Below are 26914 nucleotides of genomic sequence, written 5' to 3' on the forward strand. Positions count from 1 at the left end.
GCTTCCAGGGCTTGAAACATCTGCCGTCTATGGTAGTTCTGGGAGAGAACAGGGGCTATACCCATTACCAGGGCCAACCCAAACTCTGCCGCAAGTGTGGTGAGCATGGGCACCTGGTTGAAGCATGTCAGCAGATCGTATGTGGAAAATGCAGAGAAATTGGACCCACTTTTGAAGAGTGCACCAATGGCAGACGATGCAATCTTTGTGGGGAAACAAACCACCTGTTCAGAGATTGCCCAAAGTCATTTGCCAACAAATTGAAGGCTGCAAAAGTCACAGAAAAGAGAAAAGATGGCGGACAGACAGAACAGTTAGGAGAGCAAATTGAAGTTGCTGGGCAGGAAAAATTCAAATCTCCCTCCAAATCCTGTGATTGGAAGAGAGGGAACAGGTGAGGAGGGAGTGAGGGAGGGGCCTGCATTTACCCCTCCAATGGAGAGTAGTCCAGAGGATGGGGTGGTGCAGGCAGAAGGCGGAGCTAGTAAGGAAGACCAACCACAGGATGATAGTGAAGATGCCTCCCTCCCCAATGCCCAGCAAACTAAGAGGCCTTTGTCTGAATTGTCCTCGGATTCTCCCATTGTGTTGGAGAAGAAGGGAAGAGTTGCGGCTCACTCAGACAGTTCATCTGTGGAGGAGCCCAGAGTCTTCCCTTCCGATTCACCCAATGAGGTTTCTTTTTTAACAATTGCTCTGCAATCGACCCCCAGGGACTCCAAATTAAATGCAACATTGCAGCAGAGGCCAACCCCCAGAGTCCCAAAGGGGAACAGAGCTCAAACCCTTCATTTTTCACCCGCAGAGATGAAGGAAGAGCTCTGTTCACAAGAAATTACCTAACTGTTTTTTAAATGTGTTTTTAACACCCTCTGAGTCTTTTAAAATGTCTTACCTGTTGTTTTTAACCATACTCATGACACTGACCTTCTCTACCATTAATGTGAGAAGTGTGAAGTCGAGAGTTAGAGCCCAGAGTGTTTTACCCTTTTTAAGTTCCTTTAAGTCAGATGTGTTTTTATTGCAGGAATGCAGCCTACCGTTTTTAAAACATTACAGACAGTGGGAGGAGATGTGGCCAAAAATGTCAATATGGAGTGGATCCAATCAAAACAAAAATGACGGAGTGGCCATTTTAATCAAAAACCCTCAAGCTCTGGTGAAGGGCAGCACTGTGGTGAGAGACAGTCGGGCACTTTTAGCACATTTGGCTTTTATGGGACAGGATTTCAACCTTTTAAATATTTACGGTTTTAACGACAAGAACGACAGGTATGACCTTTTAGAAGACTTGCAGTCCCACATGCTAGGTAGGGCACCTTTAGTTGTAGGGGGGGATTTTAACTGTATTCTAAGTAGGGAGGATAGGAGGAGAGCAGGGGAAGATTTTAAAGTAGACAAAACATCGGTTTTATTGCAGGGCATTTGTAGAGATTTTAAACTTCAGGACTGTTTTAAAATCATGCATCCCAGAGAGGAGGGCTTCACCTGGTTCAGTGGTGATGGCACCAGAGCCTCTCGCATAGATTATGTTTTTACACGGGACTGCCCACCCACCGATGCTAGATTAACTCCTGTTTTCTTCTCCGATCACCTTATGCTCTCTTGCACCCTTTCACTCTCTTCGGGCGTGACATCAGGAAGTGGTCTGTGGAAACTCAACTGCTCCCTTTTAGAAGATAGGGAGTTAGTTAGGCAGTTCAGGGAGCGGTACAAAGAGTGGCAGACCCTTCAAGACTTCTACGAAACACGTGCACACTGGTGGGAAATGGTGAAGGGAAAGACGCAGACTTTCTTTAGGCAGGCAGGTAAGAAACGAAAGAACAGGGAATACAGACGCATGATGGGACTGCAGAAACGACTACAACGTTATTTTAACCTAAACCAGATTGGCATGGATTTTAATGAGGAAATTAAGCAAGTTAAAAAAGAGATGTCAGTTTTATCAGAAATTAAAAGCAAAGGTGTCATTTTAAGGAGCAGAGAACGGGAAATAGAGGAGGGTGAAAAGTGCACACGCTATTTTTTCAGGAAAATTATGAATAAAGGGGGGGGGGGGGGGGGCATTACAAAGCTGAAAAAAGAAGATGGGTGCACAACTGAAACAATGGGCGATATTAAAGAAACAATTGAAACATTTTATTCAAACCTGTACAAAGAAAAACCTGTAAAAATGGACATCATGACCGAAGTTTTAAAATTCATTGTAAAAACAGTAAACAAAAGTGTGCTTTTATCCCAGGATTTTACTTTTTTAGAGTTAAATAACTGTATGACTGGTTTTAAAAAAGGGAAGTCCCCTGGACAAGATGGACTTCCCTTGGAGTTTTATTTGACTTTTTGGGACATTTTAGCACCTGATTTGATTACTGTTTTTATGGATTTTGAACGACTTGAGCATGAGGAGTTGCAGATTTTAACTAACCACAGATCACTTGTCTCCGTTGTGCAGGAGCGGGAACCAGTGAGTCCGGTGCGCGGGCTCGCACCCGGCGAGCCCACAACAGTTTGGCGCAACGTCAACCATCCTGCTCTCCCTAACAGACTCCGGGACCTGTCATGGATGGTGGCTCATGAGATCCTCCCGGTCAGGTCCGTCATGCACTCCCGGGGCATGTCAACGCACTCAACCTGCCCCCGACCTGGTTGTGGCGCGCCTGAGTCGGTGAGGCATCTGCTCTGGGAGTGCAGTGCTGCTGTAGACCAGTGGGCAACGGCCGGCTCCTTGCAATTCCCGTACTTACCAGCAAGGGAGGTCCTCACAGCACAACTAGTGCTATATGGGGTGAGCCAGCAAAAAATACCATCCAAAGACTTTGCAAAACAGTGGCTCACCCTAGCCGCCATCAAAGACGCCACATGGACCTCCAGAAACTTGCTGGTAAGAAAGCACATGCAGATCCCCCCCGTGGCTGTGATCCGAATGGCCGCAGCAACGGTCAAAACGGCCGTAGCTGCAGGCAGCAGGCCTAGGACACAGCCACAAAGAAGAATCGCCTCTGTGCCCATTCGGATGAAGGAGCCGGAGCCACACAGCAAAAGGTCACAGCAGCAGCGGCCTGGCTCTCTGGGTGAGGCAGGTGGGAAGGAGCATCAGGGAGAGGATCTCCTCTGACCACCACGACAGCATCCCGAGAGACCAAATGTTTGGGGGAGCAGAATGAGTTACCCTTGGTAGGGACTCACTGCGCTCCTGCACAAAGATAGAATTGAAAAAAAAAACCCTTTTTAACGGATGCACTCCTTTTTATGGACTTTTAATGGACACTCAATCACATAAACACCTGACATATGTTTTACAAATGAACAGCTATTTAACCTGTATTACCATTTTAGAACAATTGGTTTTATTGTTTTAAATATGGTTTTACATACTGCACATATTTATTGTAATTCATTGTATATACTATGTTCACATGTGAATATTTTATCTAAAATGTAAATCATTGTTTGAAATAATTTGAACGAGTGTCAATAAAACTTTTTCGAAAAAAAAAAAAAAAAATCTGTTCTTATCAGTTTAATATCTGATACGTCCCCTACCCGGGGACCATATATTAAATTGCTTTTTGGAGCAGGGAGATGGAATAGGGGCTTGCTCCATCCACTCCATGCATCGACCCGGTATTGCAGTACCTCCAGGAACGGTGCACTCCCCTCTCTCTATGTTTAATATGAAAAAGAGACTTAACTGAGTAGGTAGGCCGGTCTAGCAGCACTGACGAGTTTAGATCCATTTCAAGGTTGTTCAAGCACCCTTGAAAATGAGCAAATTATCTTGACTCATGACTGCCAATGTACAATTGAGTAGCTATGTCAGCACTGTAGTGAGGTTGCACACTCTAGAAATCTGTGCTCATATACAGCAATCCTTTGTAATCCTTATTCATAGAGCAGGAAGCTGCATGCAAAGTTGTGACTCTGCAGATCCACAGCCTCATGCGGCGTGTGTGTGTTTGGATGATGTTTGGAAGGTGCACCATCGGTCCGGGTGCCGTGTCTGTGAAAGACTTCCTTGGCTCGGATCTGTACAACTCATACTTACCTGGCAAGGGAGATACCATGATCAAGAAGGTGGTTCACCCAGGGCGAGGCTCAACCATTGCACTCCGGTTGTGCTGACCTCTGCGAATTCCCCAAATGTGGGAATCTCGATTGCATAATTTCTGGTAGTGGGGGACTGCGTTCGCGCTCTCCCCTGATAAGTTGTTGAAAGAAAACTAAACGCTTACTGAGGTTAGAAACCAAGTGAGAAATTGGTGAATTCTCCATTGACTCGTGTAGAGACGGATGTCCTTTTGAACACAAAACGGTCGTCTTATCTTTTGATAGAATGCAGCTCCAAGTTACTTCCTCGCATTGGACTCTGTGAAACCGTGAGCGGGACTGACGCTGCAGAGGATCACTCCTTCAACTCCGACACTTTTCCGGTCATCGCTTCTCGGCCTTTTGGCTAAGATCAAGTGTAGTATCTGTTCTTATCAGTTTAATATCTGATACGTCCCCTACCCGGGGACCATATATTAAATTGCTTTTTGGAGCAGGGAGATGGAATAGGGGCTTGCTCCGTCCACTCCACGCATCGACCCGGTATTGCAGTACCTCCAGGAACGGTGCACTCCCCTCTCTCTATGTTTAATATGAAAAAGAGACTTAACTGAGTAGGTAGGCCGGTCTAGCAGCACTGACGAGTTTAGATCCATTTCAAGGTTGTTCAAGCACCCTTGAAAATGAGCAAATTATCTTTGTTTCCTATGAATTATTTTATACAACTTTAATTATTTTGCGAGCCTGATCCTAGAATTGCCCATGACTGCCAATGTACAATTGAGTAGCTATGTCAGCACTGTAGTGAGGTTGCACACTCTAGAAATCTGTGCTCATATACAGCAATCCTTTGTAATCCTTATTCATAGAGCAGGAAGCTGCATGCAAAGTTGTGACTCTGCAGATCCACAGCCTCATGCGGCGTGTGTGTGTTTGGATGATGTTTGGAAGGTGCACCATCGGTCCGGGTGCCGTGTCTGTGAAAGACTTCCTTGGCTCGGATCTGTACAACTCATACTTACCTGGCAAGGGAGATACCATGATCAAGAAGGTGGTTCACCCAGGGCGAGGCTCAACCATTGCACTCCGGTTGTGCTGACCTCTGCGAATTCCCCAAATGTGGGAATCTCGATTGCATAATTTCTGGTAGTGGGGGACTGCGTTCGCGCTCTCCCCTGATAAGTTGTTGAAAGAAAACTAAACGCTTACTGAGGTTAGAAACCAAGTGAGAAATTGGTGAATTCTCCATTGACTCGTGTAGAGACGGATGTCCTTTTGAACACAAAACGGTCGTCTTATCTTTTGATAGAATGCAGCTCCAAGTTACTTCCTCGCATTGGACTCTGTGAAACCGTGAGCGGGACTGACGCTGCAGAGGATCACTCCTTCAACTCCGACACTTTTCCGGTCATCGCTTCTCGGCCTTTTGGCTAAGATCAAGTGTAGTATCTGTTCTTATCAGTTTAATATCTGATACGTCCCCTACCCGGGGACCATATATTAAATTGCTTTTTGGAGCAGGGAGATGGAATAGGGGCTTGCTCCGTCCACTCCACGCATCGACCCGGTATTGCAGTACCTCCAGGAACGGTGCACCCCCCTCTCTCTATGTTTAATATGAAAAAGAGGCTTAACTGAGTAGGTAGGCCGGTCTAGCAGCACTGACGAGTTTAGATCCATTTCAAGGTTGTTCAAGCACCCTTGAAAATGAGCAAATTATCTTTGTTTCCTATGAATTATTTTATACAACTTTAATTATTTTGCGAGCCTGATCCTAGAATTGCCCATGACTGCCAATGTACAATTGAGTAGCTATGTCAGCACTGTAGTGAGGTTGCACACTCTAGAAATCTGTGCTCATATACAGCAATCCTTTGTAATCCTTATTCATAGAGCAGGAAGCTGCATGCAAAGTTGTGACTCTGCAGATCCACAGCCTCATGCGGCGTGTGTGTGTTTGGATGATGTTTGGAAGGTGCACCATCGGTCCGGGTGCCGTGTCTGTGAAAGACTTCCTTGGCTCGGATCTGTACAACTCATACTTACCTGGCAAGGGAGATACCATGATCAAGAAGGTGGTTCACCCAGGGCGAGGCTCAACCATTGCACTCCGGTTGTGCTGACCTCTGCGAATTCCCCAAATGTGGGAATCTCGATTGCATAATTTCTGGTAGTGGGGGACTGCGTTCGCGCTCTCCCCTGATAAGTTGTTGAAAAAAAACTAAACGCTTACTGAGGTGAGAAATTGGTGAATTCTCCATTGACTCGTGTAGAGACGGATGTCCTTTTGAACACAAAACGGTCGTCTTATCTTTTGATAGAATGCAGCTCCAAGTTACTTCCTCGCATTGGACTCTGTGACACCGTGAGCGGGACTGACGCTGCAGAGGATCACTCCTTCAACTCCGACACTTTTCCGGTCATCGCTTCTCGGCCTTTTGGCTAAGATCAAGTGTAGTATCTGTTCTTATCAGTTTAATATCTGATACGTCCCCTACCCGGGGACCATATATTAAATTGCTTTTTGGAGCAGGGAGATGGAATAGGGGCTTGCTCCGTCCACTCCACGCATCGACCCGGTATTGCAGTACCTCCAGGAACGGTGCACCCCCCTCTCTCTATGTTTAATATGAAAAAGAGGCTTAACTGAGTAGGTAGGCCGGTCTAGCAGCACTGACGAGTTTAGATCCATTTCAAGGTTGTTCAAGCACCCTTGAAAATGGGTGAAAATGATAAGTTATCTTTGTTTCCTATGAATTATTTGATACAACTTTGGCCAGGGGGATTGAGTCACAGCAGATGGCAGGTTGCCTGTCTCAAGGAGAGCAGACATGCCCCCTGCTGGATCTTCATCAGTATCTCTAATCACCTGCGTCGAATAGGGGGGAAAGTGCAGCGTGACACGGTGTGAGATTTGCACCTTGGGGCGGCACACAAAGAGGGAGATTGTGGGGGCATAAGAGGTTTGGCATGAAGGACATTCCACAGCGGGGCTTGTCATAGAGATGAGTCCACAGGGTGTGTCTGAGAGGCTCTCGGTTGTCCTGCTATGGGTCACACGAGGGGATTGATCGCTCTTTTCATGCTTCATGCAAGGGTGCTGCCCACTGCCCTCCGGACCGCACCGCGGCCAAGGGGTCATTCTTCCCACGGGGGAGTAAAAGGGAAGCAGCACCTGTCTGCCTGTGTACTTGCAGCATTTCCACATTTTGACCCTTGCTCCTCTGGAACACCCGAGTAGGACGTTAGTCCTGTGGCTGGAAAGCCTGGAGCTCTTTGCCGCATTTCACAAAATCTAAAAACATGACAAGAAAAAGTTGGCGCCTTGCTCTTGCTGCGCGGTGTAGGGGAATGGGTGTGGCCTGGGATTCCTTTCACCATGTCGGGGCTCACCGTGAAGGGGGTGACTGGGACCACTGTTGTGTTCGTCTGCTGTTGGTGAGCGGGGCGTACTTACTCGGCTTTCTCTTCATCACGTACAAGTCTTTCGCCTTTTACTAAAGACTTCCGTGGAGAGGAACACCCACGAGTTAGATCTATTTTTGGCAGGCTTTGCCGTTTGGCAGAGTCTCATTGTGTTTGTGAAAAGACAAGCGGGCGGCCTTCCTCAGTAAGACGTGTTTTTCAGTGTCCGTTTTACTTTTGCCAACAAGGATGTTGAATCCATGAAGATGTCGAGGCTGGACTTCTCCAGAAAATTGATTCAAGGTACGTTGAAATTTAAGCCAGAAGACTTAAACTGCATTTTAACATTGCCATATAACAAGGGATTTGATTTAAGCTTTCAAACTGCTGTGTTGCTCAGAGAATTTTGGATAAGATTTGAAAATGTAAAACCCCAATTTGCTGTGTTCAATGTGGAGAAACTGACTGACAATACGTTGAAAACCGTTATTGTCAGAATGTTCAATGAAACAGTGAATGCAGATGACATTTGTTTGTGGCTGGGGAGATATTGCACTGTTAAAGGCCAGGCTACGAAAGTGAGAGATGAGGACGGCATCTGGAATTGCGCTTGGAGGGTCCCCATCCAACAATGGCAGGACCCCCAAGGCTTCCAGGGCTTGAAACATCTGCCGTCTATGGTAGTTCTGGGAGAGAACAGGGGCTATACCCATTACCAGGGCCAACCCAAACTCTGCCGCAAGTGTGGTGAGCATGGGCACCTGGTTGAAGCATGTCAGCAGATCGTATGTGGAAAATGCAGAGAAATTGGACCCACTTTTGAAGAGTGCACCAATGGCAGACGATGCAATCTTTGTGGGGAAACAAACCACCTGTTCAGAGATTGCCCAAAGTCATTTGCCAACAAATTGAAGGCTGCAAAAGTCACAGAAAAGAGAAAAGATGGCGGACAGACAGAACAGTTAGGAGAGCAAATTGAAGTTGCTGGGCAGGAAAAATTCAAATCTCCCTCCAAATCCTGTGATTGGAAGAGAGGGAACAGGTGAGGAGGGAGTGAGGGAGGGGCCTGCATTTACCCCTCCAATGGAGAGTAGTCCAGAGGATGGGGTGGTGCAGGCAGAAGGCGGAGCTAGTAAGGAAGACCAACCACAGGATGATAGTGAAGATGCCTCCCTCCCCAATGCCCAGCAAACTAAGAGGCCTTTGTCTGAATTGTCCTCGGATTCTCCCATTGTGTTGGAGAAGAAGGGAAGAGTTGCGGCTCACTCAGACAGTTCATCTGTGGAGGAGCCCAGAGTCTTCCCTTCCGATTCACCCAATGAGGTTTCTTTTTTAACAATTGCTCTGCAATCGACCCCCAGGGACTCCAAATTAAATGCAACATTGCAGCAGAGGCCAACCCCCAGAGTCCCAAAGGGGAACAGAGCTCAAACCCTTCATTTTTCACCCGCAGAGATGAAGGAAGAGCTCTGTTCACAAGAAATTACCTAACTGTTTTTTAAATGTGTTTTTAACACCCTCTGAGTCTTTTAAAATGTCTTACCTGTTGTTTTTAACCATACTCATGACACTGACCTTCTCTACCATTAATGTGAGAAGTGTGAAGTCGAGAGTTAGAGCCCAGAGTGTTTTACCCTTTTTAAGTTCCTTTAAGTCAGATGTGTTTTTATTGCAGGAATGCAGCCTACCGTTTTTAAAACATTACAGACAGTGGGAGGAGATGTGGCCAAAAATGTCAATATGGAGTGGATCCAATCAAAACAAAAATGACGGAGTGGCCATTTTAATCAAAAACCCTCAAGCTCTGGTGAAGGGCAGCACTGTGGTGAGAGACAGTCGGGCACTTTTAGCACATTTGGCTTTTATGGGACAGGATTTCAACCTTTTAAATATTTACGGTTTTAACGACAAGAACGACAGGTATGACCTTTTAGAAGACTTGCAGTCCCACATGCTAGGTAGGGCACCTTTAGTTGTAGGGGGGGATTTTAACTGTATTCTAAGTAGGGAGGATAGGAGGAGAGCAGGGGAAGATTTTAAAGTAGACAAAACATCGGTTTTATTGCAGGGCATTTGTAGAGATTTTAAACTTCAGGACTGTTTTAAAATCATGCATCCCAGAGAGGAGGGCTTCACCTGGTTCAGTGGTGATGGCACCAGAGCCTCTCGCATAGATTATGTTTTTACACGGGACTGCCCACCCACCGATGCTAGATTAACTCCTGTTTTCTTCTCCGATCACCTTATGCTCTCTTGCACCCTTTCACTCTCTTCGGGCGTGACATCAGGAAGTGGTCTGTGGAAACTCAACTGCTCCCTTTTAGAAGATAGGGAGTTAGTTAGGCAGTTCAGGGAGCGGTACAAAGAGTGGCAGACCCTTCAAGACTTCTACGAAACACGTGCACACTGGTGGGAAATGGTGAAGGGAAAGACACAGACTTTCTTTAGGCAGGCAGGTAAGAAACGAAAGAACAGGGAATACAGACGCATGATGGGACTGCAGAAACGACTACAACGTTATTTTAACCTAAACCAGATTGGCATGGATTTTAATGAGGAAATTAAGCAAGTTAAAAAAGAGATGTCAGTTTTATCAGAAATTAAAAGCAAAGGTGTCATTTTAAGGAGCAGAGAACGGGAAATAGAGGAGGGTGAAAAGTGCACACGCTATTTTTTCAGGAAAATTATGAATAAAGGGGGGGGGGGGGGGGAGGCATTACAAAGCTGAAAAAAGAAGATGGGTGCACAACTGAAACAATGGGCGATATTAAAGAAACAATTGAAACATTTTATTCAAACCTGTACAAAGAAAAACCTGTAAAAATGGACATCATGACCGAAGTTTTAAAATTCATTGTAAAAACAGTAAACAAAAGTGTGCTTTTATCCCAGGATTTTACTTTTTTAGAGTTAAATAACTGTATGACTGGTTTTAAAAAAGGGAAGTCCCCTGGACAAGATGGACTTCCCTTGGAGTTTTATTTGACTTTTTGGGACATTTTAGCACCTGATTTGATTACTGTTTTTATGGATTTTGAACGACTTGAGCATGAGGAGTTGCAGATTTTAACTAACCACAGATCACTTGTCTCCGTTGTGCAGGAGCGGGAACCAGTGAGTCCGGTGCGCGGGCTCGCACCCGGCGAGCCCACAACAGTTTGGCGCAACGTCAACCATCCTGCTCTCCCTAACAGACTCCGGGACCTGTCATGGATGGTGGCTCATGAGATCCTCCCGGTCAGGTCCGTCATGCACTCCCGGGGCATGTCAACGCACTCAACCTGCCCCCGACCTGGTTGTGGCGCGCCTGAGTCGGTGAGGCATCTGCTCTGGGAGTGCAGTGCTGCTGTAGACCAGTGGGCAACGGCCGGCTCCTTGCAATTCCCGTACTTACCAGCAAGGGAGGTCCTCACAGCACAACTAGTGCTATATGGGGTGAGCCAGCAAAAAATACCATCCAAAGACTTTGCAAAACAGTGGCTCACCCTAGCCGCCATCAAAGACGCCACATGGACCTCCAGAAACTTGCTGGTAAGAAAGCACATGCAGATCCCCCCCGTGGCTGTGATCCGAATGGCCGCAGCAACGGTCAAAACGGCCGTAGCTGCAGGCAGCAGGCCTAGGACACAGCCACAAAGAAGAATCGCCTCTGTGCCCATTCGGATGAAGGAGCCGGAGCCACACAGCAAAAGGTCACAGCAGCAGCGGCCTGGCTCTCTGGGTGAGGCAGGTGGGAAGGAGCATCAGGGAGAGGATCTCCTCTGACCACCACGACAGCATCCCGAGAGACCAAATGTTTGGGGGAGCAGAATGAGTTACCCTTGGTAGGGACTCACTGCGCTCCTGCACAAAGATAGAATTGAAAAAAAAAACCCTTTTTAACGGATGCACTCCTTTTTATGGACTTTTAATGGACACTCAATCACATAAACACCTGACATATGTTTTACAAATGAACAGCTATTTAACCTGTATTACCATTTTAGAACAATTGGTTTTATTGTTTTAAATATGGTTTTACATACTGCACATATTTATTGTAATTCATTGTATATACTATGTTCACATGTGAATATTTTATCTAAAATGTAAATCATTGTTTGAAATAATTTGAACGAGTGTCAATAAAACTTTTTCGAAAAAAAAAAAAAAAAATCTGTTCTTATCAGTTTAATATCTGATACGTCCCCTACCCGGGGACCATATATTAAATTGCTTTTTGGAGCAGGGAGATGGAATAGGGGCTTGCTCCATCCACTCCATGCATCGACCCGGTATTGCAGTACCTCCAGGAACGGTGCACTCCCCTCTCTCTATGTTTAATATGAAAAAGAGACTTAACTGAGTAGGTAGGCCGGTCTAGCAGCACTGACGAGTTTAGATCCATTTCAAGGTTGTTCAAGCACCCTTGAAAATGAGCAAATTATCTTGACTCATGACTGCCAATGTACAATTGAGTAGCTATGTCAGCACTGTAGTGAGGTTGCACACTCTAGAAATCTGTGCTCATATACAGCAATCCTTTGTAATCCTTATTCATAGAGCAGGAAGCTGCATGCAAAGTTGTGACTCTGCAGATCCACAGCCTCATGCGGCGTGTGTGTGTTTGGATGATGTTTGGAAGGTGCACCATCGGTCCGGGTGCCGTGTCTGTGAAAGACTTCCTTGGCTCGGATCTGTACAACTCATACTTACCTGGCAAGGGAGATACCATGATCAAGAAGGTGGTTCACCCAGGGCGAGGCTCAACCATTGCACTCCGGTTGTGCTGACCTCTGCGAATTCCCCAAATGTGGGAATCTCGATTGCATAATTTCTGGTAGTGGGGGACTGCGTTCGCGCTCTCCCCTGATAAGTTGTTGAAAGAAAACTAAACGCTTACTGAGGTTAGAAACCAAGTGAGAAATTGGTGAATTCTCCATTGACTCGTGTAGAGACGGATGTCCTTTTGAACACAAAACGGTCGTCTTATCTTTTGATAGAATGCAGCTCCAAGTTACTTCCTCGCATTGGACTCTGTGAAACCGTGAGCGGGACTGACGCTGCAGAGGATCACTCCTTCAACTCCGACACTTTTCCGGTCATCGCTTCTCGGCCTTTTGGCTAAGATCAAGTGTAGTATCTGTTCTTATCAGTTTAATATCTGATACGTCCCCTACCCGGGGACCATATATTAAATTGCTTTTTGGAGCAGGGAGATGGAATAGGGGCTTGCTCCGTCCACTCCACGCATCGACCCGGTATTGCAGTACCTCCAGGAACGGTGCACCCCCCTCTCTCTATGTTTAATATGAAAAAGAGACTTAACTGAGTAGGTAGGCCGGTCTAGCAGCACTGACGAGTTTAGATCCATTTCAAGGTTGTTCAAGCACCCTTGAAAATGAGCAAATTATCTTTGTTTCCTATGAATTATTTTATACAACTTTAATTATTTTGCGAGCCTGATCCTAGAATTGCCCATGACTGCCAATGTACAATTGAGTAGCTATGTCAGCACTGTAGTGAGGTTGCACACTCTAGAAATCTGTGCTCATATACAGCAATCCTTTGTAATCCTTATTCATAGAGCAGGAAGCTGCATGCAAAGTTGTGACTCTGCAGATCCACAGCCTCATGCGGCGTGTGTGTGTTTGGATGATGTTTGGAAGGTGCACCATCGGTCCGGGTGCCGTGTCTGTGAAAGACTTCCTTGGCTCGGATCTGTACAACTCATACTTACCTGGCAAGGGAGATACCATGATCAAGAAGGTGGTTCACCCAGGGCGAGGCTCAACCATTGCACTCCGGTTGTGCTGACCTCTGCGAATTCCCCAAATGTGGGAATCTCGATTGCATAATTTCTGGTAGTGGGGGACTGCGTTCGCGCTATCCCCTGATAAGTTGTTGAAAGAAAACTAAACGCTTACTGAGGTTAGAAACCAAGTGAGAAATTGGTGAATTCTCCATTGACTCGTGTAGAGACGGATGTCCTTTTGAACACAAAACGGTCGTCTTATCTTTTGATAGAATGCAGCTCCAAGTTACTTCCTCGCATTGGACTCTGTGAAACCGTGAGCGGGACTGACGCTGCAGAGGATCACTCCTTCAACTCCGACACTTTTCCGGTCATCGCTTCTCGGCCTTTTGGCTAAGATCAAGTGTAGTATCTGTTCTTATCAGTTTAATATCTGATACGTCCCCTACCCGGGGACCATATATTAAATTGCTTTTTGGAGCAGGGAGATGGAATAGGGGCTTGCTCCATCCACTCCATGCATCGACCCGGTATTGCAGTACCTCCAGGAACGGTGCACTCCCCTCTCTCTATGTTTAATATGAAAAAGAGACTTAACTGAGTAGGTAGGCCGGTCTAGCAGCACTGACGAGTTTAGATCCATTTCAAGGTTGTTCAAGCACCCTTGAAAATGAGCAAATTATCTTGACTCATGACTGCCAATGTACAATTGAGTAGCTATGTCAGCACTGTAGTGAGGTTGCACACTCTAGAAATCTGTGCTCATATACAGCAATCCTTTGTAATCCTTATTCATAGAGCAGGAAGCTGCATGCAAAGTTGTGACTCTGCAGATCCACAGCCTCATGCGGCGTGTGTGTGTTTGGATGATGTTTGGAAGGTGCACCATCGGTCCGGGTGCCGTGTCTGTGAAAGACTTCCTTGGCTCGGATCTGTACAACTCATACTTACCTGGCAAGGGAGATACCATGATCAAGAAGGTGGTTCACCCAGGGCGAGGCTCAACCATTGCACTCCGGTTGTGCTGACCTCTGCGAATTCCCCAAATGTGGGAATCTCGATTGCATAATTTCTGGTAGTGGGGGACTGCGTTCGCGCTCTCCCCTGATAAGTTGTTGAAAAAAAACTAAACGCTTACTGAGGTGAGAAATTGGTGAATTCTCCATTGACTCGTGTAGAGACGGATGTCCTTTTGAACACAAAACGGTCGTCTTATCTTTTGATAGAATGCAGCTCCAAGTTACTTCCTCGCATTGGACTCTGTGACACCGTGAGCGGGACTGACGCTGCAGAGGATCACTCCTTCAACTCCGACACTTTTCCGGTCATCGCTTCTCGGCCTTTTGGCTAAGATCAAGTGTAGTATCTGTTCTTATCAGTTTAATATCTGATACGTCCCCTACCCGGGGACCATATATTAAATTGCTTTTTGGAGCAGGGAGATGGAATAGGGGCTTGCTCCGTCCACTCCACGCATCGACCCGGTATTGCAGTACCTCCAGGAACGGTGCACCCCCCTCTCTCTATGTTTAATATGAAAAAGAGGCTTAACTGAGTAGGTAGGCCGGTCTAGCAGCACTGACGAGTTTAGATCCATTTCAAGGTTGTTCAAGCACCCTTGAAAATGGGTGAAAATGATAAGTTATCTTTGTTTCCTATGAATTATTTGATACAACTTTGGCCAGGGGGATTGAGTCACAGCAGATGGCAGGTTGCCTGTCTCAAGGAGAGCAGACATGCCCCCTGCTGGATCTTCATCAGTATCTCTAATCACCTGCGTCGAATAGGGGGGAAAGTGCAGCGTGACACGGTGTGAGATTTGCACCTTGGGGCGGCACACAAAGAGGGAGATTGTGGGGGCATAAGAGGTTTGGCATGAAGGACATTCCACAGCGGGGCTTGTCATAGAGATGAGTCCACAGGGTGTGTCTGAGAGGCTCTCGGTTGTCCTGCTATGGGTCACACGAGGGGATTGATCGCTCTTTTCATGCTTCATGCAAGGGTGCTGCCCACTGCCCTCCGGACCGCACCGCGGCCAAGGGGTCATTCTTCCCACGGGGGAGTAAAAGGGAAGCAGCACCTGTCTGCCTGTGTACTTGCAGCATTTCCACATTTTGACCCTTGCTCCTCTGGAACACCCGAGTAGGACGTTAGTCCTGTGGCTGGAAAGCCTGGAGCTCTTTGCCGCATTTCACAAAATCTAAAAACATGACAAGAAAAAGTTGGCGCCTTGCTCTTGCTGCGCGGTGTAGGGGAATGGGTGTGGCCTGGGATTCCTTTCACCATGTCGGGGCTCACCGTGAAGGGGGTGACTGGGACCACTGTTGTGTTCGTCTGCTGTTGGTGAGCGGGGCGTACTTACTCGGCTTTCTCTTCATCACGTACAAGTCTTTCGCCTTTTACTAAAGACTTCCGTGGAGAGGAACACCCACGAGTTAGATCTATTTTTGGCAGGCTTTGCCGTTTGGCAGAGTCTCATTGTGTTTGTGAAAAGACAAGCGGGCGGCCTTCCTCAGTAAGACGTGTTTTTCAGTGTCCGTTTTACTTTTGCCAACAAGGATGTTGAATCCATGAAGATGTCGAGGCTGGACTTCTCCAGAAAATTGATTCAAGGTACGTTGAAATTTAAGCCAGAAGACTTAAACTGCATTTTAACATTGCCATATAACAAGGGATTTGATTTAAGCTTTCAAACTGCTGTGTTGCTCAGAGAATTTTGGATAAGATTTGAAAATGTAAAACCCCAATTTGCTGTGTTCAATGTGGAGAAACTGACTGACAATACGTTGAAAACCGTTATTGTCAGAATGTTCAATGAAACAGTGAATGCAGATGACATTTGTTTGTGGCTGGGGAGATATTGCACTGTTAAAGGCCAGGCTACGAAAGTGAGAGATGAGGACGGCATCTGGAATTGCGCTTGGAGGGTCCCCATCCAACAATGGCAGGACCCCCAAGGCTTCCAGGGCTTGAAACATCTGCCGTCTATGGTAGTTCTGGGAGAGAACAGGGGCTATACCCATTACCAGGGCCAACCCAAACTCTGCCGCAAGTGTGGTGAGCATGGGCACCTGGTTGAAGCATGTCAGCAGATCGTATGTGGAAAATGCAGAGAAATTGGACCCACTTTTGAAGAGTGCACCAATGGCAGACGATGCAATCTTTGTGGGGAAACAAACCACCTGTTCAGAGATTGCCCAAAGTCATTTGCCAACAAATTGAAGGCTGCAAAAGTCACAGAAAAGAGAAAAGATGGCGGACAGACAGAACAGTTAGGAGAGCAAATTGAAGTTGCTGGGCAGGAAAAATTCAAATCTCCCTCCAAATCCTGTGATTGGAAGAGAGGGAACAGGTGAGGAGGGAGTGAGGGAGGGGCCTGCATTTACCCCTCCAATGGAGAGTAGTCCAGAGGATGGGGTGGTGCAGGCAGAAGGCGGAGCTAGTAAGGAAGACCAACCACAGGATGATAGTGAAGATGCCTCCCTCCCCAATGCCCAGCAAACTAAGAGGCCTTTGTCTGAATTGTCCTCGGATTCTCCCATTGTGTTGGAGAAGAAGGGAAGAGTTGCGGCTCACTCAGACAGTTCATCTGTGGAGGAGCCCAGAGTCTTCCCTTCCGATTCACCCAATGAGGTTTCTTTTTTAACAATTGCTCTGCAATCGACCCCCAGGGACTCCAAATTAAATGCAACATTGCAGCAGAGGCCAACCCCCAGAGTCCCAAAGGGGAACAGAGCTCAAACCCTTCATTTTTCACCCGCAGAGATGAAGGAAGAGCTCTGTTCACAAGAAATTACCTAACTGTTTTTTAAATGTGTTTTTAACACCCTCTGAGTCTTTTAAAATGTCTTACCTGTTGTTTTTAACCATACTCATGACACTGACCTTCTCTACCATTAATGTGAGAAGTGTGAAGTCGAGAGTTAGAGCCCAGAGTGTTTTACCCTTTTTAAGTTCCTTTAAGTCAGATGTGTTTTTATTGCAGGAATGCAGCCTACCGTTTTTAAAACATTACAGACAGTGGGAGGAGATGTGGCCAAAAATGTCAATATGGAGTGGATCCAATCAAAACAAAAATGACGGAGTGGCCATTTTAATCAAAAACCCTCAAGCTCTGGTGAAGGGCAGCACTGTGGTGAGAGACAGTCGGGCACTTTTAGCACATTTGGCTTTTATGGGACAGGATTTCAACCTTTTAAATATTTACGGTTTTAACGACAAGAACGACAGGTATGACCTTTTAGAAGACTTGCAGTCCCACATGCTAGGTAGGGCACCTTTAGTTGTAGGGGGGGATTTTAACTGTATTCTAAGTAGGGAGGATAGGAGGAGAGCAGGGGAAGATTTTAAAGTAGACAAAACATCGGTTTTATTGCAGGGCATTTGTAGAGATTTTAAACTTCAGGACTGTTTTAAAATCATGCATCCCAGAGAGGAGGGCTTCACCTGGTTCAGTGGTGATGGCACCAGAGCCTCTCGCATAGATTATGTTTTTACACGGGACTGCCCACCCACCGATGCTAGATTAACTCCTGTTTTCTTCTCCGATCACCTTATGCTCTCTTGCACCCTTTCACTCTCTTCGGGCGTGACATCAGGAAGTGGTCTGTGGAAACTCAACTGCTCCCTTTTAGAAGATAGGGAGTTAGTTAGGCAGTTCAGGGAGCGGTACAAAGAGTGGCAGACCCTTCAAGACTTCTACGAAACACGTGCACACTGGTGGGAAATGGTGAAGGGAAAGACGCAGACTTTCTTTAGGCAGGCAGGTAAGAAACGAAAGAACAGGGAATACAGACGCATGATGGGACTGCAGAAACGACTACAACGTTATTTTAACCTAAACCAGATTGGCATGGATTTTAATGAGGAAATTAAGCAAGTTAAAAAAGAGATGTCAGTTTTATCAGAAATTAAAAGCAAAGGTGTCATTTTAAGGAGCAGAGAACGGGAAATAGAGGAGGGTGAAAAGTGCACACGCTATTTTTTCAGGAAAATTATGAATAAAGGGGGGGGGGGGGGGGGGGCATTACAAAGCTGAAAAAAGAAGATGGGTGCACAACTGAAACAATGGGCGATATTAAAGAAACAATTGAAACATTTTATTCAAACCTGTACAAAGAAAAACCTGTAAAAATGGACATCATGACCGAAGTTTTAAAATTCATTGTAAAAACAGTAAACAAAAGTGTGCTTTTATCCCAGGATTTTACTTTTTTAGAGTTAAATAACTGTATGACTGGTTTTAAAAAAGGGAAGTCCCCTGGACAAGATGGACTTCCCTTGGAGTTTTATTTGACTTTTTGGGACATTTTAGCACCTGATTTGATTACTGTTTTTATGGATTTTGAACGACTTGAGCATGAGGAGTTGCAGATTTTAACTAACCACAGATCACTTGTCTCCGTTGTGCAGGAGCGGGAACCAGTGAGTCCGGTGCGCGGGCTCGCACCCGGCGAGCCCACAACAGTTTGGCGCAACGTCAACCATCCTGCTCTCCCTAACAGACTCCGGGACCTGTCATGGATGGTGGCTCATGAGATCCTCCCGGTCAGGTCCGTCATGCACTCCCGGGGCATGTCAACGCACTCAACCTGCCCCCGACCTGGTTGTGGCGCGCCTGAGTCGGTGAGGCATCTGCTCTGGGAGTGCAGTGCTGCTGTAGACCAGTGGGCAACGGCCGGCTCCTTGCAATTCCCGTACTTACCAGCAAGGGAGGTCCTCACAGCACAACTAGTGCTATATGGGGTGAGCCAGCAAAAAATACCATCCAAAGACTTTGCAAAACAGTGGCTCACCCTAGCCGCCATCAAAGACGCCACATGGACCTCCAGAAACTTGCTGGTAAGAAAGCACATGCAGATCCCCCCCGTGGCTGTGATCCGAATGGCCGCAGCAACGGTCAAAACGGCCGTAGCTGCAGGCAGCAGGCCTAGGACACAGCCACAAAGAAGAATCGCCTCTGTGCCCATTCGGATGAAGGAGCCGGAGCCACACAGCAAAAGGTCACAGCAGCAGCGGCCTGGCTCTCTGGGTGAGGCAGGTGGGAAGGAGCATCAGGGAGAGGATCTCCTCTGACCACCACGACAGCATCCCGAGAGACCAAATGTTTGGGGGAGCAGAATGAGTTACCCTTGGTAGGGACTCACTGCGCTCCTGCACAAAGATAGAATTGAAAAAAAAAACCCTTTTTAACGGATGCACTCCTTTTTATGGACTTTTAATGGACACTCAATCACATAAACACCTGACATATGTTTTACAAATGAACAGCTATTTAACCTGTATTACCATTTTAGAACAATTGGTTTTATTGTTTTAAATATGGTTTTACATACTGCACATATTTATTGTAATTCATTGTATATACTATGTTCACATGTGAATATTTTATCTAAAATGTAAATCATTGTTTGAAATAATTTGAACGAGTGTCAATAAAACTTTTTCGAAAAAAAAAAAAAAAAATCTGTTCTTATCAGTTTAATATCTGATACGTCCCCTACCCGGGGACCATATATTAAATTGCTTTTTGGAGCAGGGAGATGGAATAGGGGCTTGCTCCATCCACTCCATGCATCGACCCGGTATTGCAGTACCTCCAGGAACGGTGCACTCCCCTCTCTCTATGTTTAATATGAAAAAGAGACTTAACTGAGTAGGTAGGCCGGTCTAGCAGCACTGACGAGTTTAGATCCATTTCAAGGTTGTTCAAGCACCCTTGAAAATGAGCAAATTATCTTGACTCATGACTGCCAATGTACAATTGAGTAGCTATGTCAGCACTGTAGTGAGGTTGCACACTCTAGAAATCTGTGCTCATATACAGCAATCCTTTGTAATCCTTATTCATAGAGCAGGAAGCTGCATGCAAAGTTGTGACTCTGCAGATCCACAGCCTCATGCGGCGTGTGTGTGTTTGGATGATGTTTGGAAGGTGCACCATCGGTCCGGGTGCCGTGTCTGTGAAAGACTTCCTTGGCTCGGATCTGTACAACTCATACTTACCTGGCAAGGGAGATACCATGATCAAGAAGGTGGTTCACCCAGGGCGAGGCTCAACCATTGCACTCCGGTTGTGCTGACCTCTGCGAATTCCCCAAATGTGGGAATCTCGATTGCATAATTTCTGGTAGTGGGGGACTGCGTTCGCGCTCTCCCCTGATAAGTTGTTGAAAGAAAACTAAACGCTTACTGAGGTTAGAAACCAAGTGAGAAATTGGTGAATTCTCCATTGACTCGTGTAGAGACGGATGTCCTTTTGAACACAAAACGGTCGTCTTATCTTTTGATAGAATGCAGCTCCAAGTTACTTCCTCGCATTGGACTCTGTGAAACCGTGAGCGGGACTGACGCTGCAGAGGATCACTCCTTCAACTCCGACACTTTTCCGGTCATCGCTTCTCGGCCTTTTGGCTAAGATCAAGTGTAGTATCTGTTCTTATCAGTTTAATATCTGATACGTCCCCTACCCGGGGACCATATATTAAATTGCTTTTTGGAGCAGGGAGATGGAATAGGGGCTTGCTCCGTCCACTCCACGCATCGACCCGGTATTGCAGTACCTCCAGGAACGGTGCACTCCCCTCTCTCTATGTTTAATATGAAAAAGAGACTTAACTGAGTAGGTAGGCCGGTCTAGCAGCACTGACGAGTTTAGATCCATTTCAAGGTTGTTCAAGCACCCTTGAAAATGAGCAAATTATCTTTGTTTCCTATGAATTATTTTATACAACTTTAATTATTTTGCGAGCCTGATCCTAGAATTGCCCATGACTGCCAATGTACAATTGAGTAGCTATGTCAGCACTGTAGTGAGGTTGCACACTCTAGAAATCTGTGCTCATATACAGCAATCCTTTGTAATCCTTATTCATAGAGCAGGAAGCTGCATGCAAAGTTGTGACTCTGCAGATCCACAGCCTCATGCGGCGTGTGTGTGTTTGGATGATGTTTGGAAGGTGCACCATCGGTCCGGGTGCCGTGTCTGTGAAAGACTTCCTTGGCTCGGATCTGTACAACTCATACTTACCTGGCAAGGGAGATACCATGATCAAGAAGGTGGTTCACCCAGGGCGAGGCTCAACCATTGCACTCCGGTTGTGCTGACCTCTGCGAATTCCCCAAATGTGGGAATCTCGATTGCATAATTTCTGGTAGTGGGGGACTGCGTTCGCGCTCTCCCCTGATAAGTTGTTGAAAAAAAACTAAACGCTTACTGAGGTGAGAAATTGGTGAATTCTCCATTGACTCGTGTAGAGACGGATGTCCTTTTGAACACAAAACGGTCGTCTTATCTTTTGATAGAATGCAGCTCCAAGTTACTTCCTCGCATTGGACTCTGTGACACCGTGAGCGGGACTGACGCTGCAGAGGATCACTCCTTCAACTCCGACACTTTTCCGGTCATCGCTTCTCGGCCTTTTGGCTAAGATCAAGTGTAGTATCTGTTCTTATCAGTTTAATATCTGATACGTCCCCTACCCGGGGACCATATATTAAATTGCTTTTTGGAGCAGGGAGATGGAATAGGGGCTTGCTCCGTCCACTCCACGCATCGACCCGGTATTGCAGTACCTCCAGGAACGGTGCACCCCCCTCTCTCTATGTTTAATATGAAAAAGAGACTTAACTGAGTAGGTAGGCCGGTCTAGCAGCACTGACGAGTTTAGATCCATTTCAAGGTTGTTCAAGCACCCTTGAAAATGAGCAAATTATCTTTGTTTCCTATGAATTATTTTATACAACTTTAATTATTTTGCGAGCCTGATCCTAGAATTGCCCATGACTGCCAATGTACAATTGAGTAGCTATGTCAGCACTGTAGTGAGGTTGCACACTCTAGAAATCTGTGCTCATATACAGCAATCCTTTGTAATCCTTATTCATAGAGCAGGAAGCTGCATGCAAAGTTGTGACTCTGCAGATCCACAGCCTCATGCGGCGTGTGTGTGTTTGGATGATGTTTGGAAGGTGCACCATCGGTCCGGGTGCCGTGTCTGTGAAAGACTTCCTTGGCTCGGATCTGTACAACTCATACTTACCTGGCAAGGGAGATACCATGATCAAGAAGGTGGTTCACCCAGGGCGAGGCTCAACCATTGCACTCCGGTTGTGCTGACCTCTGCGAATTCCCCAAATGTGGGAATCTCGATTGCATAATTTCTGGTAGTGGGGGACTGCGTTCGCGCTCTCCCCTGATAAGTTGTTGAAAGAAAACTAAACGCTTACTGAGGTTAGAAACCAAGTGAGAAATTGGTGAATTCTCCATTGACTCGTGTAGAGACGGATGTCCTTTTGAACACAAAACGGTCGTCTTATCTTTTGATAGAATGCAGCTCCAAGTTACTTCCTCGCATTGGACTCTGTGAAACCGTGAGCGGGACTGACGCTGCAGAGGATCACTCCTTCAACTCCGACACTTTTCCGGTCATCGCTTCTCGGCCTTTTGGCTAAGATCAAGTGTAGTATCTGTTCTTATCAGTTTAATATCTGATACGTCCCCTACCCGGGGACCATATATTAAATTGCTTTTTGGAGCAGGGAGATGGAATAGGGGCTTGCTCCGTCCACTCCACGCATCGACCCGGTATTGCAGTACCTCCAGGAACGGTGCACCCCCCTCTCTCTATGTTTAATATGAAAAAGAGGCTTAACTGAGTAGGTAGGCCGGTCTAGCAGCACTGACGAGTTTAGATCCATTTCAAGGTTGTTCAAGCACCCTTGAAAATGAGCAAATTATCTTTGTTTCCTATGAATTATTTTATACAACTTTAATTATTTTGCGAGCCTGATCCTAGAATTGCCCATGACTGCCAATGTACAATTGAGTAGCTATGTCAGCACTGTAGTGAGGTTGCACACTCTAGAAATCTGTGCTCATATACAGCAATCCTTTGTAATCCTTATTCATAGAGCAGGAAGCTGCATGCAAAGTTGTGACTCTGCAGATCCACAGCCTCATGCGGCGTGTGTGTGTTTGGATGATGTTTGGAAGGTGCACCATCGGTCCGGGTGCCGTGTCTGTGAAAGACTTCCTTGGCTCGGATCTGTACAACTCATACTTACCTGGCAAGGGAGATACCATGATCAAGAAGGTGGTTCACCCAGGGCGAGGCTCAACCATTGCACTCCGGTTGTGCTGACCTCTGCGAATTCCCCAAATGTGGGAATCTCGATTGCATAATTTCTGGTAGTGGGGGACTGCGTTCGCGCTCTCCCCTGATAAGTTGTTGAAAAAAAACTAAACGCTTACTGAGGTGAGAAATTGGTGAATTCTCCATTGACTCGTGTAGAGACGGATGTCCTTTTGAACACAAAACGGTCGTCTTATCTTTTGATAGAATGCAGCTCCAAGTTACTTCCTCGCATTGGACTCTGTGACACCGTGAGCGGGACTGACGCTGCAGAGGATCACTCCTTCAACTCCGACACTTTTCCGGTCATCGCTTCTCGGCCTTTTGGCTAAGATCAAGTGTAGTATCTGTTCTTATCAGTTTAATATCTGATACGTCCCCTACCCGGGGACCATATATTAAATTGCTTTTTGGAGCAGGGAGATGGAATAGGGGCTTGCTCCGTCCACTCCACGCATCGACCCGGTATTGCAGTACCTCCAGGAACGGTGCACCCCCCTCTCTCTATGTTTAATATGAAAAAGAGGCTTAACTGAGTAGGTAGGCCGGTCTAGCAGCACTGACGAGTTTAGATCCATTTCAAGGTTGTTCAAGCACCCTTGAAAATGGGTGAAAATGATAAGTTATCTTTGTTTCCTATGAATTATTTGATACAACTTTGGCCAGGGGGATTGAGTCACAGCAGATGGCAGGTTGCCTGTCTCAAGGAGAGCAGACATGCCCCCTGCTGGATCTTCATCAGTATCTCTAATCACCTGCGTCGAATAGGGGGGAAAGTGCAGCGTGACACGGTGTGAGATTTGCACCTTGGGGCGGCACACAAAGAGGGAGATTGTGGGGGCATAAGAGGTTTGGCATGAAGGACATTCCACAGCGGGGCTTGTCATAGAGATGAGTCCACAGGGTGTGTCTGAGAGGCTCTCGGTTGTCCTGCTATGGGTCACACGAGGGGATTGATCGCTCTTTTCATGCTTCATGCAAGGGTGCTGCCCACTGCCCTCCGGACCGCACCGCGGCCAAGGGGTCATTCTTCCCACGGGGGAGTAAAAGGGAAGCAGCACCTGTCTGCCTGTGTACTTGCAGCATTTCCACATTTTGACCCTTGCTCCTCTGGAACACCCGAGTAGGACGTTAGTCCTGTGGCTGGAAAGCCTGGAGCTCTTTGCCGCATTTCACAAAATCTAAAAACATGACAAGAAAAAGTTGGCGCCTTGCTCTTGCTGCGCGGTGTAGGGGAATGGGTGTGGCCTGGGATTCCTTTCACCATGTCGGGGCTCACCGTGAAGGGGGTGACTGGGACCACTGTTGTGTTCGTCTGCTGTTGGTGAGCGGGGCGTACTTACTCGGCTTTCTCTTCATCACGTACAAGTCTTTCGCCTTTTACTAAAGACTTCCGTGGAGAGGAACACCCACGAGTTAGATCTATTTTTGGCAGGCTTTGCCGTTTGGCAGAGTCTCATTGTGTTTGTGAAAAGACAAGCGGGCGGCCTTCCTCAGTAAGACGTGTTTTTCAGTGTCCGTTTTACTTTTGCCAACAAGGATGTTGAATCCATGAAGATGTCGAGGCTGGACTTCTCCAGAAAATTGATTCAAGGTACGTTGAAATTTAAGCCAGAAGACTTAAACTGCATTTTAACATTGCCATATAACAAGGGATTTGATTTAAGCTTTCAAACTGCTGTGTTGCTCAGAGAATTTTGGATAAGATTTGAAAATGTAAAACCCCAATTTGCTGTGTTCAATGTGGAGAAACTGACTGACAATACGTTGAAAACCGTTATTGTCAGAATGTTCAATGAAACAGTGAATGCAGATGACATTTGTTTGTGGCTGGGGAGATATTGCACTGTTAAAGGCCAGGCTACGAAAGTGAGAGATGAGGACGGCATCTGGAATTGCGCTTGGAGGGTCCCCATCCAACAATGGCAGGACCCCCAAGGCTTCCAGGGCTTGAAACATCTGCCGTCTATGGTAGTTCTGGGAGAGAACAGGGGCTATACCCATTACCAGGGCCAACCCAAACTCTGCCGCAAGTGTGGTGAGCATGGGCACCTGGTTGAAGCATGTCAGCAGATCGTATGTGGAAAATGCAGAGAAATTGGACCCACTTTTGAAGAGTGCACCAATGGCAGACGATGCAATCTTTGTGGGGAAACAAACCACCTGTTCAGAGATTGCCCAAAGTCATTTGCCAACAAATTGAAGGCTGCAAAAGTCACAGAAAAGAGAAAAGATGGCGGACAGACAGAACAGTTAGGAGAGCAAATTGAAGTTGCTGGGCAGGAAAAATTCAAATCTCCCTCCAAATCCTGTGATTGGAAGAGAGGGAACAGGTGAGGAGGGAGTGAGGGAGGGGCCTGCATTTACCCCTCCAATGGAGAGTAGTCCAGAGGATGGGGTGGTGCAGGCAGAAGGCGGAGCTAGTAAGGAAGACCAACCACAGGATGATAGTGAAGATGCCTCCCTCCCCAATGCCCAGCAAACTAAGAGGCCTTTGTCTGAATTGTCCTCGGATTCTCCCATTGTGTTGGAGAAGAAGGGAAGAGTTGCGGCTCACTCAGACAGTTCATCTGTGGAGGAGCCCAGAGTCTTCCCTTCCGATTCACCCAATGAGGTTTCTTTTTTAACAATTGCTCTGCAATCGACCCCCAGGGACTCCAAATTAAATGCAACATTGCAGCAGAGGCCAACCCCCAGAGTCCCAAAGGGGAACAGAGCTCAAACCCTTCATTTTTCACCCGCAGAGATGAAGGAAGAGCTCTGTTCACAAGAAATTACCTAACTGTTTTTTAAATGTGTTTTTAACACCCTCTGAGTCTTTTAAAATGTCTTACCTGTTGTTTTTAACCATACTCATGACACTGACCTTCTCTACCATTAATGTGAGAAGTGTGAAGTCGAGAGTTAGAGCCCAGAGTGTTTTACCCTTTTTAAGTTCCTTTAAGTCAGATGTGTTTTTATTGCAGGAATGCAGCCTACCGTTTTTAAAACATTACAGACAGTGGGAGGAGATGTGGCCAAAAATGTCAATATGGAGTGGATCCAATCAAAACAAAAATGACGGAGTGGCCATTTTAATCAAAAACCCTCAAGCTCTGGTGAAGGGCAGCACTGTGGTGAGAGACAGTCGGGCACTTTTAGCACATTTGGCTTTTATGGGACAGGATTTCAACCTTTTAAATATTTACGGTTTTAACGACAAGAACGACAGGTATGACCTTTTAGAAGACTTGCAGTCCCACATGCTAGGTAGGGCACCTTTAGTTGTAGGGGGGGATTTTAACTGTATTCTAAGTAGGGAGGATAGGAGGAGAGCAGGGGAAGATTTTAAAGTAGACAAAACATCGGTTTTATTGCAGGGCATTTGTAGAGATTTTAAACTTCAGGACTGTTTTAAAATCATGCATCCCAGAGAGGAGGGCTTCACCTGGTTCAGTGGTGATGGCACCAGAGCCTCTCGCATAGATTATGTTTTTACACGGGACTGCCCACCCACCGATGCTAGATTAACTCCTGTTTTCTTCTCCGATCACCTTATGCTCTCTTGCACCCTTTCACTCTCTTCGGGCGTGACATCAGGAAGTGGTCTGTGGAA

The 26914-nt window shown here is 46.4% G+C and overlaps 26 non-coding genes across 26 annotated transcripts; all 26 read left to right on the forward strand.

Annotated features, from left to right (window-relative positions):
* The first annotated feature begins 3476 nt into the window (after nt 1-3476).
* Nucleotides 3477-3658, forward strand: LOC128370116 (U2 spliceosomal RNA). Its single transcript, XR_008322253.1, has one exon. It is a non-coding gene; the product is annotated as a U2 spliceosomal RNA (small nuclear RNA).
* Nucleotides 3659-4037: 379 nt separating this feature from the next.
* On the forward strand, nt 4038-4201 carry LOC128369969 (U1 spliceosomal RNA). The gene has a single exon (XR_008322124.1). It is a non-coding gene; the product is annotated as a U1 spliceosomal RNA (small nuclear RNA).
* A 232-nt stretch (nt 4202-4433) lies between these two features.
* Nucleotides 4434-4624, forward strand: LOC128370087 (U2 spliceosomal RNA). Its single transcript, XR_008322233.1, has one exon. It is a non-coding gene; the product is annotated as a U2 spliceosomal RNA (small nuclear RNA).
* A 437-nt stretch (nt 4625-5061) lies between these two features.
* On the forward strand, nt 5062-5225 carry LOC128369970 (U1 spliceosomal RNA). Its single transcript, XR_008322125.1, has one exon. It is a non-coding gene; the product is annotated as a U1 spliceosomal RNA (small nuclear RNA).
* A 232-nt stretch (nt 5226-5457) lies between these two features.
* On the forward strand, nt 5458-5648 carry LOC128370056 (U2 spliceosomal RNA). The gene has a single exon (XR_008322205.1). It is a non-coding gene; the product is annotated as a U2 spliceosomal RNA (small nuclear RNA).
* Nucleotides 5649-6085: 437 nt separating this feature from the next.
* Nucleotides 6086-6249, forward strand: LOC128369971 (U1 spliceosomal RNA). Its single transcript, XR_008322126.1, has one exon. It is a non-coding gene; the product is annotated as a U1 spliceosomal RNA (small nuclear RNA).
* A 220-nt stretch (nt 6250-6469) lies between these two features.
* LOC128370057 (U2 spliceosomal RNA) lies at nt 6470-6660 on the forward strand. The gene has a single exon (XR_008322206.1). It is a non-coding gene; the product is annotated as a U2 spliceosomal RNA (small nuclear RNA).
* An 840-nt stretch (nt 6661-7500) lies between these two features.
* Nucleotides 7501-7616, forward strand: LOC128370164 (U5 spliceosomal RNA). Its single transcript, XR_008322278.1, has one exon. It is a non-coding gene; the product is annotated as a U5 spliceosomal RNA (small nuclear RNA).
* Nucleotides 7617-11578: 3962 nt separating this feature from the next.
* Nucleotides 11579-11760, forward strand: LOC128370118 (U2 spliceosomal RNA). The gene has a single exon (XR_008322254.1). It is a non-coding gene; the product is annotated as a U2 spliceosomal RNA (small nuclear RNA).
* Nucleotides 11761-12139: 379 nt separating this feature from the next.
* LOC128369972 (U1 spliceosomal RNA) lies at nt 12140-12303 on the forward strand. Its single transcript, XR_008322127.1, has one exon. It is a non-coding gene; the product is annotated as a U1 spliceosomal RNA (small nuclear RNA).
* A 232-nt stretch (nt 12304-12535) lies between these two features.
* LOC128370058 (U2 spliceosomal RNA) lies at nt 12536-12726 on the forward strand. The gene has a single exon (XR_008322207.1). It is a non-coding gene; the product is annotated as a U2 spliceosomal RNA (small nuclear RNA).
* Nucleotides 12727-13163: 437 nt separating this feature from the next.
* Nucleotides 13164-13327, forward strand: LOC128369952 (U1 spliceosomal RNA). Its single transcript, XR_008322108.1, has one exon. It is a non-coding gene; the product is annotated as a U1 spliceosomal RNA (small nuclear RNA).
* Nucleotides 13328-13559: 232 nt separating this feature from the next.
* LOC128370089 (U2 spliceosomal RNA) lies at nt 13560-13750 on the forward strand. Its single transcript, XR_008322235.1, has one exon. It is a non-coding gene; the product is annotated as a U2 spliceosomal RNA (small nuclear RNA).
* Nucleotides 13751-14129: 379 nt separating this feature from the next.
* On the forward strand, nt 14130-14293 carry LOC128369973 (U1 spliceosomal RNA). Its single transcript, XR_008322128.1, has one exon. It is a non-coding gene; the product is annotated as a U1 spliceosomal RNA (small nuclear RNA).
* A 220-nt stretch (nt 14294-14513) lies between these two features.
* Nucleotides 14514-14704, forward strand: LOC128370059 (U2 spliceosomal RNA). Its single transcript, XR_008322208.1, has one exon. It is a non-coding gene; the product is annotated as a U2 spliceosomal RNA (small nuclear RNA).
* Nucleotides 14705-15544: 840 nt separating this feature from the next.
* On the forward strand, nt 15545-15660 carry LOC128370166 (U5 spliceosomal RNA). The gene has a single exon (XR_008322280.1). It is a non-coding gene; the product is annotated as a U5 spliceosomal RNA (small nuclear RNA).
* A 3962-nt stretch (nt 15661-19622) lies between these two features.
* On the forward strand, nt 19623-19804 carry LOC128370119 (U2 spliceosomal RNA). Its single transcript, XR_008322255.1, has one exon. It is a non-coding gene; the product is annotated as a U2 spliceosomal RNA (small nuclear RNA).
* Nucleotides 19805-20183: 379 nt separating this feature from the next.
* On the forward strand, nt 20184-20347 carry LOC128369975 (U1 spliceosomal RNA). Its single transcript, XR_008322129.1, has one exon. It is a non-coding gene; the product is annotated as a U1 spliceosomal RNA (small nuclear RNA).
* Nucleotides 20348-20579: 232 nt separating this feature from the next.
* LOC128370088 (U2 spliceosomal RNA) lies at nt 20580-20770 on the forward strand. The gene has a single exon (XR_008322234.1). It is a non-coding gene; the product is annotated as a U2 spliceosomal RNA (small nuclear RNA).
* Nucleotides 20771-21207: 437 nt separating this feature from the next.
* LOC128369976 (U1 spliceosomal RNA) lies at nt 21208-21371 on the forward strand. Its single transcript, XR_008322130.1, has one exon. It is a non-coding gene; the product is annotated as a U1 spliceosomal RNA (small nuclear RNA).
* Nucleotides 21372-21591: 220 nt separating this feature from the next.
* On the forward strand, nt 21592-21782 carry LOC128370061 (U2 spliceosomal RNA). Its single transcript, XR_008322210.1, has one exon. It is a non-coding gene; the product is annotated as a U2 spliceosomal RNA (small nuclear RNA).
* A 437-nt stretch (nt 21783-22219) lies between these two features.
* On the forward strand, nt 22220-22383 carry LOC128369977 (U1 spliceosomal RNA). Its single transcript, XR_008322131.1, has one exon. It is a non-coding gene; the product is annotated as a U1 spliceosomal RNA (small nuclear RNA).
* Nucleotides 22384-22615: 232 nt separating this feature from the next.
* LOC128370062 (U2 spliceosomal RNA) lies at nt 22616-22806 on the forward strand. The gene has a single exon (XR_008322211.1). It is a non-coding gene; the product is annotated as a U2 spliceosomal RNA (small nuclear RNA).
* Nucleotides 22807-23243: 437 nt separating this feature from the next.
* On the forward strand, nt 23244-23407 carry LOC128369978 (U1 spliceosomal RNA). The gene has a single exon (XR_008322132.1). It is a non-coding gene; the product is annotated as a U1 spliceosomal RNA (small nuclear RNA).
* A 220-nt stretch (nt 23408-23627) lies between these two features.
* Nucleotides 23628-23818, forward strand: LOC128370063 (U2 spliceosomal RNA). Its single transcript, XR_008322212.1, has one exon. It is a non-coding gene; the product is annotated as a U2 spliceosomal RNA (small nuclear RNA).
* Nucleotides 23819-24658: 840 nt separating this feature from the next.
* On the forward strand, nt 24659-24774 carry LOC128370167 (U5 spliceosomal RNA). The gene has a single exon (XR_008322281.1). It is a non-coding gene; the product is annotated as a U5 spliceosomal RNA (small nuclear RNA).
* Nucleotides 24775-26914: the final 2140 nt, after the last annotated feature.

This window comes from Scomber japonicus, chromosome 12 (genome assembly GCF_027409825.1).
Source record: "Scomber japonicus isolate fScoJap1 chromosome 12, fScoJap1.pri, whole genome shotgun sequence".
Lineage (NCBI taxonomy): Eukaryota > Metazoa > Chordata > Actinopteri > Scombriformes > Scombridae > Scomber > Scomber japonicus.